The sequence below is a fragment of the Oncorhynchus mykiss genome, chromosome 17 (genome assembly GCF_013265735.2).
Source record: "Oncorhynchus mykiss isolate Arlee chromosome 17, USDA_OmykA_1.1, whole genome shotgun sequence".
In the NCBI taxonomy this organism is placed as follows: Eukaryota; Metazoa; Chordata; class Actinopteri; order Salmoniformes; family Salmonidae; genus Oncorhynchus; species Oncorhynchus mykiss.
Window position 1 is genome coordinate 90852234 of NC_048581.1, and position 12775 is coordinate 90865008.

The following is a 12775-nucleotide window of genomic DNA, read 5'->3' on the forward strand; positions in this document are numbered from 1 at the left end:
GCCACATTGAGTAAGTGGTCACATGGTGGCTCCGAGAGAGATTCTCGCGTAAAATACAGAGGTAGCCATTACTCCAATCGGTCCTACCGAAAAACTAATTGTCCCGGTGGATATATTATCGAATAGATATTAGAAAAACACCTTGAGGATCGATTCTAAACCACGTTTGCCATGTTTCTGTCGATATTATAAAGCTAATTTGGAATATTTTTTGGGCGTTGTGGTGACCACAATTTCCGGACGATTTCTCAGCCAAACATGAAGAACAAACAGAGCTGTTTTGCCTACAAAAATAATATTTTGGGAAAAAAGGAACATTGGCTATCTAACTGGGATTCTCGTGAGTGAAAACATCCGAAGTTCATCAAAGGTAAACGATTTAATTTGATTTATTTTCTGATTTCCGTGACAAGGTTGCCTGCTGCTAGCAAGGCATAATGCTATGCTAGGCTATCGATAAACTTACACAAATGCTTGTCTAGCGTTGGCTGTAAAGCATATTTTTAAAATCTGAGATGACAGGGTGATTAACAAAAGGCTAAGCTGTGTCTCAATATATTTCATTTGTGATTTTCATGAATAGGAATATTTTCTAGGGATATTTATGTCCGTTGTCAAAGGGTCTGGATACACTGTAACACCTTTTCAACCTTGTTGAGTGAAATGTTTACTGTTACTTTCTACTAGTTTTTTGTTGATGTTAAATTTGTTTCTTCTCAGTTTTGTGTTTTGTCACTTGCTTTGGCATTATAAACATATGTTTGCCATGCCAATATATTCCCTCTAAATCTAATCGATTTGAATTGGAAGAGAGCAAGAGCGCAAGAGAGAGACAGAAAGGAGAAGACAGAGGGAGAGAGGTAGAGAAGAGGGGAGGAGGGTGAGAAGGATGCTTCTTCACCCAAGCGTTCCCTCAAGGACAGAAGGTCGAGGAGAGACTAATGCTTGGTGGCAGCTCAGTCAACTGGTGAATTCATATAGGCAAACAGTACAGCACAGCACAGCAGTAATAAGGAAAACTCCATACAGCCAAGCATCCAGCCAGCGGACTTGTAACCCCACTGAGACTGAACTCTGGAGTCTGATGTGGTCTCTTCGTGCAACATGCACATGTAAGGCTGAGAGTTTATGAAGGGGGGGGTATACCATCATGTGGGTCCTCATGCAGCACATGTAGATATGAGAGATAACAGGGGGTCACTGAATCCATATAAGAAACAATCTGGAGAAACACTTTGGGAAAAGTCAAATCAAATAAATATCAAATCACATATTATTGGTCGCATACACGTGATTAGCTGTCAGGAGAATTCTATACTCCTGTTCATTTACCAATTCAATTATGTTACCCTCAGTCTGTTATATCAGGATTTGTAAGATACTGATAGAAACGAAAACAGACAGAGGCGCAGTCTACCAAAGTTAAATGTTTATTCACGGGAACATTCTCCCGTGTACAGTACAGGACCTTCAATTTATAGCGACACACATACTTCCACACCAACCATCAAATCCGCCCGCCAATAGAGCCTAGGGGAGTACGTGAGAATAGTGTCTTCCTACCCTCCCCTAAGAGGGGGAGAGACCTGGGACTGGGAAGTTCTCAGTGTCCCAGCCAAGGTCTCCCCGGATCTGGCTCAGGCAGATAGTCTGTTCTCAAAACACTAGAGACATTGTTCCCAAAACGTTGATTCTGACTAAATCCACACACAGTATTATAATATAATCATCGAATGAGTCTAACCCTTACACACATGTATTATAATAATCTAATGATTCAAATTAATTTCGTACAATCACATGGTATCAGACCTATGGTTTCAGGACTGCAACATTCTAATAATTTATTAAAACACATTTCCTTATCATTAGCAGATGTTATTGCAGGTGTAGCGAAATGTTTGTGCTTCTAGCTCCGATAGTGCAGAAATATCTATACACAAATCTAAGTAGGAATAAATTAAGACTATATGTAGCCGATGTGAAACATTTCAATCGGTGACATCACTTCCTCTGAGACCTTGAAGTAGTTGTTCCCCTTGCTCTGCAAGGGCCGCGTTTTTTGTGGAGCGATGGGTAACGATGCTTCGTGGGTGTCAGTTGTTGATGTGTGCAGAGGGTCCCTGGTTCGAGCCCAGGTCGGGGCGAGGAGATGGAAGCTATACTGTTACATATATACATATGGACGAGAGATGTCAGAGCGTAACGGACTAAGATACAGTAGAATAGTATAGAAAAAGCCAACACCAAGAGGGTCAACTGCCTTTTCAGGATAGGCTTACTACAAATGAAATAGAACTCCTGCCAGCACCACCGAGTACACCCAGAAGAGAACCGTGCTGAGATCCCCTGCTGTGGGTCTGGACTCTGGAGTAAGTGTTCTCTTCCATTGCAACAGGGGGTCACTGTCTCTGATGTTATCAGGATCAAGGACAGACCTTGGGTTTAATCTTATAACAAGACCACCAGGCTGGAGTCGATATGCTTCTTTTTTATTTACAGAGTAATAGGAGCTTGCGTTATCTCTGGAAGAAACTGTATTGTAGTCATTGGGTGGTAACAGTGAATCGGCTTCATTGTCTCCATGTAATGAGATTGTTGAATGGAAAAAGCATGAGCTGATTCACATCCAAAGATACTGGAGAGGTGATGAGTAACGGAACAGTAAATTGTGTAGAAATAAAGAGAGAAAGAATGAATGAAAGAAAGAAAGAAAGAAAGAATGAAAGAATGAAAGAATGAAAGAAAGAAAGAATGAAAGAATGAAAGAATGAAAGAATGAAAGAAAGAAAGAAAGAATGAAAGAATGAAAGGATGAAAGAGAGAAAGAGAGAAAGAAAGAAAGAAGGAAAGATTGAAAGAAATAATGAATGACAATGAATGAAAAGAAAGAAAGAAAGAAAGAAAGAAAGCGGCACACTACAGTGTATATATACAGTATATGCTCCCAACTGTTTAATGGGTAAAGAGAAAATATGTATTTTGAAAGTACAGTGTTTTGACCACAGCCATTTGCAGGAGTCCTTTATATCAGTTTACTTTCCCTGACAAAAGGTTGCAGGTACCGTTATGCACCAATACTCTTGTGGCATGATATGATATGATATGATATACACATGAAATTATATGATATGATATGATATGATATACACATGAAATTATATGATATGATATGATATACACATGAAATTATATGATATGATATACGCATGAAATTATATGATATGATATGATATGACATGATATACACATGAAATTATATTATATTATAGACACATGAAATTATATGATATACACATTAAATGATATGATATGATATACACATGAAATGATATGATATACACATGAAATGATATGATATGATATGATATGACATGATATACACATGAAATTATATTATATTATAGACACATGAAATTATATGATATACACATTAAATGATATGATATGATATACACATGAAATTAAATGATATGATATGATATACACATGAAATTATATGATATGATATGATATACACATGAAATTATATGATATACACATGAAATTATATGATATGATATGATATACACATTAAATTATATGATATGATATGATATGATATACACATTAAATTATATGATATGATATGATATACACATTAAATTATATGATATGATATGATATACACATTAAATTATATGATATACACATGAAATGTGCCCTTTCTCTCCTGTGAAATTAGCTAAATGTCAGTTCTAGTCTCTCCTCCCTCATACTTTCCTGAATACATAGAATCCTGAAGACATAGAGTCCTGAAGGAAGAGAGTCCTGAAGACATAGACTCCTGAAGGAAGAGAGTCCTGAAGACATAGAGTCCTGAAGACATAGAGTCCTGAAGACATAGAGTCCTGAAGGAAGAGAGTCCTGAAGACATAGACTCCTGAAGGAAGAGAGTCCTAAAGACATAGAATCCTGAAGACATAGGGTCCTGAAGACATAGAGTCCTGAAGGAAGAGAGTCCTGAAGACATAGAATCATGAAGACATAGAATCCTGACGACATAGAGTCCTGAAGACATAGAGTCCTGAAGGAAGAGAGTCCTGAAGACATAGAATCCTGAAGACATAGAGTTCAAAATACATAGAGTCCTGAAGACATAGAGTCCTGAAGACATAGAGTCCTGAAGACATAGAGTCCTGAAGACATAGGCTCCTGAAGACATAGAGTCCTGAGGGAAGAGAGTCCTGAAGGCATAGAGTCCTGAAGAAAACGCTAGATCACTACACTCTCACTCTGGGATACTTCACAGTGACACTACCTGTGTGTGTGTGTGTGTGTGTGTGTGTGTGTGTGTGTGTGTGTGTGTGTGTGTGTGTGTGTGTGTGTGTCTACCTAAGGCAGAAACAGAGGACTGTGTCCCCTGAGTTTCACTGGGCATCACGTCCTGAGGTAAGGAGAAAATAACCTCACCAACCTCCCCAAAACTATATAAAGATAACATCTTGTCTTTCCCTCGGAGGCTGGCTGCTGAGGGTGAAAGTTACGAGGGGTTCCCCACACTCAAGACTCTTCCTACACAACGGCCGTGTCGCAAATGGAACCCTATTCCTTATGTTGTGTACTACTAGTAGTGCACTATTTAGGGGACAATGTGCCATTTGGGAAACATCCACTGCCCACACAAGGTGCCTGTCCACATTACTCTTCTGTTCTTGATGCCAGGGAGTGTAACAGCACCCTGAGGTAGTACCCTTTACCCTTGTCTGACTGGCAGACACAGCCCCATTTCACACTCACACACATGGACACACACACAAACACACAGACACACACACACACACACACACACACACACACGGTCTCACACAGACACACACACACAGACACACACACAGACACACACACACACACACACACACACGTGGTCTCACACAGACACACACACACAGGGACACACACACAGAGACACACACACAGACACACACACACACACACTCACACACACGGTCTCACACAGACACACACACACAGGGACACACACACAGGGACACACACGCCTCAACAATGTCAGCAGCAGGCTTTCTGCTAGACAGACATACAAAAGGACTGCCCTGGCATGTGTGGTGTGTAAAAATGTAAATGTACAATTCAAGGCACCACTACTTTTCATTTTATACCTCAGAATAGTAATACAAATAAAAAACTCTGAATTGTGATACAAATAAAAAACTCTGAATATTATTAATACTGTAAATACTCTGAATATTATTAATACTGTAAATACTCTGAATATTATTAATACTGTAAATACTCTGAATATTATTAATACTGTAAATACTCTGAATAGTAATACAAATATACAACTCTGAAAAGTAATACTAAAAATAAATACGCTGTTAGAAATACTAATATCAATACTATGTTGGTAATACTAATATCAATACTATGTTGGTAATACTAATATCAATACTCTGTTAGTAGTACTAATACCAATGCTATGGTAGTAATACTAATACCAATACTATGGTAGTAATACTAATATCAATACTATGTTGGTAATACTAATATCAATACTATGTTGGTAATACTAATATCAATACTATGTTGGTAATACTAATATCAATACTATGTTGGTAATACTAATATCAATACTATGTTGTTAATACTAATATCAATACTATGTTGGTAATACTAATATCAATACTCTGTTAGTAATACTAATATCAATACTATGTTAGTAATACTAATATCAATACTATGTTGGTAATACCAATATCAATACTCTGTTAGTAATACTAATACCAATACTATGTTAGTAATACTAATAGCAATACTATGTTGGTAATACTAATATCAATACTATGTTGGTAATACTAATATCAATACTATGTTGATAATACTAATATCAATACTATGTCGGTAATACTAATATCAATACTCTGTTAGTAATACTAATATCAATACTGTGTTGGTAATACTAATATCAATACTCTGTTAGTAATACTAATATCAATACTCTGTTAGTAATACTAATATCAATACTATGGTAGTAATACCAATATCAATACTATGGTAGTAATATTAATATCAATACTATGGCAGTAATACTAATATCAATACTCTGTTAGTAATACTAATATCAATACTATGGTAGTAATATTAATATCAATATTCTGTTAGTAATACTTATATCAATACTCTGTTAGTAATACTAATACCAATACTCTGATAGTAATACTAATATCAATCCTATGGTATTAATACTAATATCAATACTCTGCTAGTAATACTAATATCAATACTGTGGTAGTAATATTAATATCAATATTATGTTAGTAATACTAATATCAATACTCTGTTAGTAATACTAATATCAATACTCTGTTAGTAATACTAATATCAATACTCTGTTAGTAATACTAATATCAATACTATGGTAGTAATACTAATATCAATACTCTGTTAGTAATACTAATATCAATACTCTGTTAGTAATACTAATATCAATACTATGGTAGTAATATGAATATCAATATTCTGTTAGTAATACTAATATCAATAGTCTGTTAGTAATACTAATATCAATACTATGGTAGTAATACTAATATCAATACTATGGTAGTAATACTAATATCAATACTATGTTAGTAATACTAATATCAATACTATGGTAGTAATACTAATATCAATACTATGGTAGTAATACTAATATCAATACTATGGTAGTAATACTAATATCAATACTATGTTAGTAATACTAATATCAATACTATGGTAGTAATACTAATATCAATACTATGGTAGTAATACTAATATCAATACTATGGTAGTAATACTAATATCAATACTATGTTAGTAATACTAATATCAATACTATGGTAGTAATACTAATATCAATACTATGTTAGTAATACTAATATCAAAACTATGGTAGTAATACTAATATCAATACTATGGTAGTAATACTAATATCAATACTATGGTAGTAATACTAATATCAATACTGTGGTAGTAATACTAATATCAATACTATGGTAGTAATACTAATATCAATACTATGGTAGTAATACTAATATCAATACTATGGTAGTAATACTAATATCAATACTATGGTAGTAATACTAATATCAATACTATGGTAGTAATACTAATATCAATACTGTGGTAGTAATACTAATATCAATACTATGGTAGTAATACTAATATCAATACTATGGTAGTAATACTAATATCAATACTATGGTAGTAATACTAATATCAATACTATGGTAGTAATACTAATATCAATACTATGGTAGTAATACTAATATCAATACTATGGCAGTAATACTAATAGCAATACTCTGTTAGCAATACTAATACCAATACTATGGTAGTAATACTAATATCAATACTATGGTAGTAATACTAATATCAATACTATGGTAGTAATACTAATACCAATACTATGGCAGTAATACTAATATCAATACTGTGTTAGTAATACTAATACCAATACTATGGTAGTAATACTAATACCAATACTATGGTAGTAATACTAATACCAATACTATGGTAGTAATACTAATATCAATACTATGGTAGTAATACTAATATCAATACTCTGTTAGTAATACTAATACCGATACTATGGTAGTAATACTAATACCAATACTATGGTAGTAATACTAATACCAATACTATGGTAGTAATACTAATATCAATACTATGGTAGTAATATGAATATCAATACTATGGTAGTAATACTAATATCAATACTCTGTTAGTAATACTAATATCAATACTATGGTGGTAATACTAATATCAATACTATGGTAGTAATACTAATATCAATGCTATGGTTGTAATACTAATATCAATACTATGGTAGTAATACTAATATCAATAGTATGAATAGTAATACTAATACCAATACTATGGTAGTAATACTAATATCAATAGTATGAATAGTAATACTAATATCAATACTATGGTAGTAATACTAATATCAATAGGATGAATAGTAATACTAATACACTGAACACACATATATTCTTTACGATTTTTCCAACTTCACGATTTTTCCAACCAATTTGTTTACATCCCTGTTAGTGAGCATTTTCCCTTTGCTGATTGAACAGCACAATCATTACACAGGTGCATCTTGTGCTGGTGACAATAAAAGGCCACTCTAAAATGTGCAGTTTTGTCACACAACACAATACCACAGATGCCTCAAGTTTTGAATGAGCAGTGCAATTGCAATGCCCGACTGCAGGAATGTCCACAAGCTCTGTTACCAGAGAATTGTATGTTAATTTTTATACCATAAGCTACCTCCCACGTCGTTGTAGAAGTGTTTGCAGAACGTACAACTGGCCTCACAAACGCTGACCACGTTTAACCACGCCAGCCCAGGACCTCCACATCCGGCTTCTTCACCTGCGAGGATTGTCTGAGACCAGCCACCCGGACAGTTGATGAAACTGAGAAGTATTTCTGTCTGTAACGAATTTTTGGGGGGTGGGGGGGGGGGGGGGTGGCATTATGATTGGCTAGCCTTGCTCCCCAATGGGTGGGCCTGGCTCCCAAGTGGCTGCACCCCTACCCAGTCATGTGAAATCCGTAGATTAGGGCCAAATGAATTTATTTAAATTGATTGATTTCCTTATATGAACTGTAACTCATTGAAAATTGTTGCATGTTGCATTTATATTTTTATTCAGTATAGATATAAATTTATGAATAATTTAATATTTCAAATGTAAAAGAAAAGTAGCTTCAACATGTTTACTTGTCTGAAATGAATGGACTGTACTCATACAAATGGCAAAAACAGAACTTGAAGTAACAAGGCACACTCTACTAAATAACAAACCACAGATACTTATATTCTCATCATAACACATTAAGTTATACTGTCATCATGACATATGAAGCTATACTGTCATCATGACATGTGAAGTTACACTGTCATCCTGATATGTGAAGTTACACTGTCATCATGACATATGAAGTTATACTGTCATCATGACATATGAAGTTATACTGTCATCATGAAATGTGAAGTTATACTGTCATCATGACATATGAAGTTATACTGTCATCATGACATATGAAGTTATACTGTCATCATGACATATGAAGTTATACTGTCATCATGACATATGAAGTTACACTGTCATCATGACATATGAAGTTATACTGTCATCATGACATATGAAGTTATACTGTCATCATGACATATGAAGTTATACTGTCATCATGACATATGAAGTTACACCGTCATCATGACATATGAAGTTATACTGTCATCATGACATATGAAGTTACACTGTCATCATGACATATGAAGTTACACTGTCATCATGACATATGAAGTTACACTGTCATCATGACATATGAAGTTACACCGTCATCATGACATATGAAGTTATACTGTCATCATGACATATGAAGTTACACTGTCATCATGACATATGAAGTTACACCGTCATCATGACATATGAAGTTACACTGTCATCATGACATATGAAGTTACACTGTCATCATGACATATGAAGTTATACTGTCATCATGACATATGAAGTTACACTGTCATCATGACATATGAAGGTATACTGTCATCATGACATATGAAGTTACACTGTCATCATGACATATGAAGTTACACTGTCATCATGACATATGAAGTTACACCGTCATCATGACATATGAAGTTACACTGTCATCATGACATATGAAGTTACACCGTCATCATGACATATGAAGTTACACTGTCATCATGACATATGAAGTTACACTGTCATCATGACATATGAAGTTACACTGTCATCATGACATATGAAGTTACACCGTCATCATGACATATGAAGTTACACCGTCATCATGACATATGAAGTTACACTGTCATCATGACATATGAAGTTATACTGTCATCATGACATATGAAGTTACACTGTCATCATGACATATGAAGTTACACTGTCATCATGACATATGAAGTTACACTGTCATCATGACATATGAAGTTATACTGTCATCATGACATATGAAGTTACACTGTCATCATGACATATGAAGTTACACCGTCATCATGACATATGAAGTTACACTGTCATCATGACATGAAGTTATACTGTCATCATGACATATGAAGTTATACTGTCATCATGACATATGAAGTTACACTGTCATCATGACATATGAAGTTACACCGTCATCATGACATATGAAGTTATACTGTCATCATGACATATGAAGTTACACTGTCATCATGACATATGCAGAGTGGAGCAGTGGGACTGGGACTGCATTAGCATCAAGCCCTCAGAACAACACAAAGACACTGAGCTAATGGGATGTGCTCCTGCTGCTGCTAATATGGTTCCCAGTTACAATGAAACAACTGATTTAGACCGACGAATGAGAGGAGCAGGAAAGTACTACGGAGAAAACTGCTTCCTGAAATCGAGGGGAAAACATCACCGTGATAACACTGTAAACACAGGTCCATTGGTATAGTGATGGAACAGGGTTTGTGTTCCACTGCTGACAACATGTGGAGACATTAGCTGGGTAATGAACCTGCAAACAGCTGTGTATCTGTAGGGATGAGTTCATATCAGTGAATTTGCTATCAGCGAAACAATAACGAAGAAGAGAAATGCTTCTCTGTATATCTCTGGGGTGCATAGGGATACGCTGGATGACAACGGATGATTTTCCCATTAGAAATGTAATATCTCCATAACCCCATGACTATTGCAACCCCTATAGGCATGCGTGCAGGCTTAATGCCCATATTGATACACTGGCTGACAAGCAATGCTTTCCCATTAAAATCTAAATGTTATTCCCATGTCTGTATTCCCATGTCTGTATTCCCATGTCTGTATTCCCATGTCTGCATTCCCATGTCTAGGCCTGTGTGTTCCCATGTCTGTATTCCCATGTCTGTATTCCCATGTCTGTATTCCCATGTCTATGTGGCATTTCAAAATTGAAAATGTGCAGAACTCTGAATGTCCGGGATATTGGGTGTATTCAGTGAAATGAATACAGAGTGTTTTGCCCTAGTGAACACGGCCGGAATACGAGAGAGCAGAGGGTGCACAGCGGTGCTGTGGTGGTACAGAGCTGTCCATTCAGCACCATGCCATATGAATGTCCCATAACGCTGTGCCCTACCAGTCACACGGTCAGAATATGAGAGCAGTAGAGTGGTGATGGAAAATGAAGGAGCTGTCCTCTCAGCACCAAGCCCTGCTGAAGCCATGTGGATGCTAGCGGTGCTGGAGAGGAAGGAGCTGTCCTTTCAGCACCAAGCCCTGCTGAAGCCATGTGGATGCTAGCGGTGCTGGAAAAGGAAGGAGCTGTCCTCTCAGCACCAAGCCCTGCTGAAGCCATGTGGATGCTAGCGGTGCTGGAAAAGGAAGGAGCTGTCCTTTCAGCACCACACACTGCTGAAGCCATGTGGATGCTAGCGGTGCTGGAAAAGGAAGGAGCTGTCCTTTCAGCACCACACACTGCTGAAGCCATGTGGATGCTAGCGGTGCTGGAACCACACACTGCTGCTAAACCACTGTTGCTGCAGCCAGATGTGTTCTAACAGTATATATATAGCGATTTGAGAAATGAGCTGACAGTCACTTCAATCTAGCAACTTTAAAGCTGAACTTGGTTTCTCCAACGCATTTTGTATTCACTATTTCCATTTTTTTGTTTTTACATTTATTTAACCAATAAAAGCCCATTGAGACCCAGAGTCTCTTTTTCAAGGGAGACCTGGCCAAGAAGGCAGCAAACAATCAATACATTACAGAATTAAAACATAGGACAATGCAATACAACAACATGATCCAGCCTAAAACAAAGCATTTTACACTCTTTTGTAACAGAGTGTCCCATCAACATTTGAAATCCATTCAGTAGCACTAACATATCCAGATGAAGCATGGATTGTAGACTATTCCATTCAGTGGCACTAACATATCTAGATGAAGCAGGGATTGTAGACTATTCCATTCAGTGGCACTAACATATCCAGATGAAGCATGGATTGTAGACTATTCCATTCAGTAGCACTAACATATCTAGATGAAGCAGGGATTGTAGACTATTCCATTCAGAGGCACTAACATATCCAGATGAAGCATGGATTGTAGATTTTCCCATGTGTCTGGTGCACAAGAACAGAAGGCAGTCTTGCCTAATACTGTGAATGTCCTGGGGACTTTAAGTAGCAACCACCTGGGAGACCGGGTACCGTTAACTGCTGGCGGTGAAGTAGACCAGACTACTAGATACAAATGTTTGAAATCAATGTATCTGCATACCAGCATTACACAACTTTACAGGACACGTCTTTCCCTGTAGCATCTCAAGCATGCAACAGCATCACACGTCTCAAACCCTCGAGGGGGAGGACACATACCAGAAACAGTGTGTTGACATCAATTTTCTCAAAGGTATGGATCTCATTTTCATTTATATCGGGTGTAAATTCTGTCCATTATTGAATCTGAAATATCAGTGAGCACCACATCATTCGCTCCATGTGATTATGACTTTGGAAACAGAACCGACAGGAAGTACAGCGTTTTGGTCTCTCTCTCTCTCTCTCTCTCTGTCTCTCTCTCTCTCTCTCTCTCTCTCTCTCTCTCTCTCTCTCTCTCTCTCTCTCTCTCTCTCTCTCTCTCTCTCTCTCTCTGTCTCTCTCTCTCTCTCTCTCTCGCTCTCTCTCTCTCTCTCTCTCTCTCTCTCTCTCTCATTATAACACATGATGTATGTCTGTTTTATTCTTATCACCACT

The 12775-nt window shown here is 36.5% G+C and overlaps 1 protein-coding gene across 1 annotated transcript in view; it reads right to left on the minus strand.

Annotated features, from left to right (window-relative positions):
- Nucleotides 1–12775, minus strand: part of LOC110493301 (metabotropic glutamate receptor 7-like) — a 361224-nt gene that overhangs the window by 347163 nt on the left and 1286 nt on the right. The gene's annotated exons all lie outside the window — the stretch shown is intronic.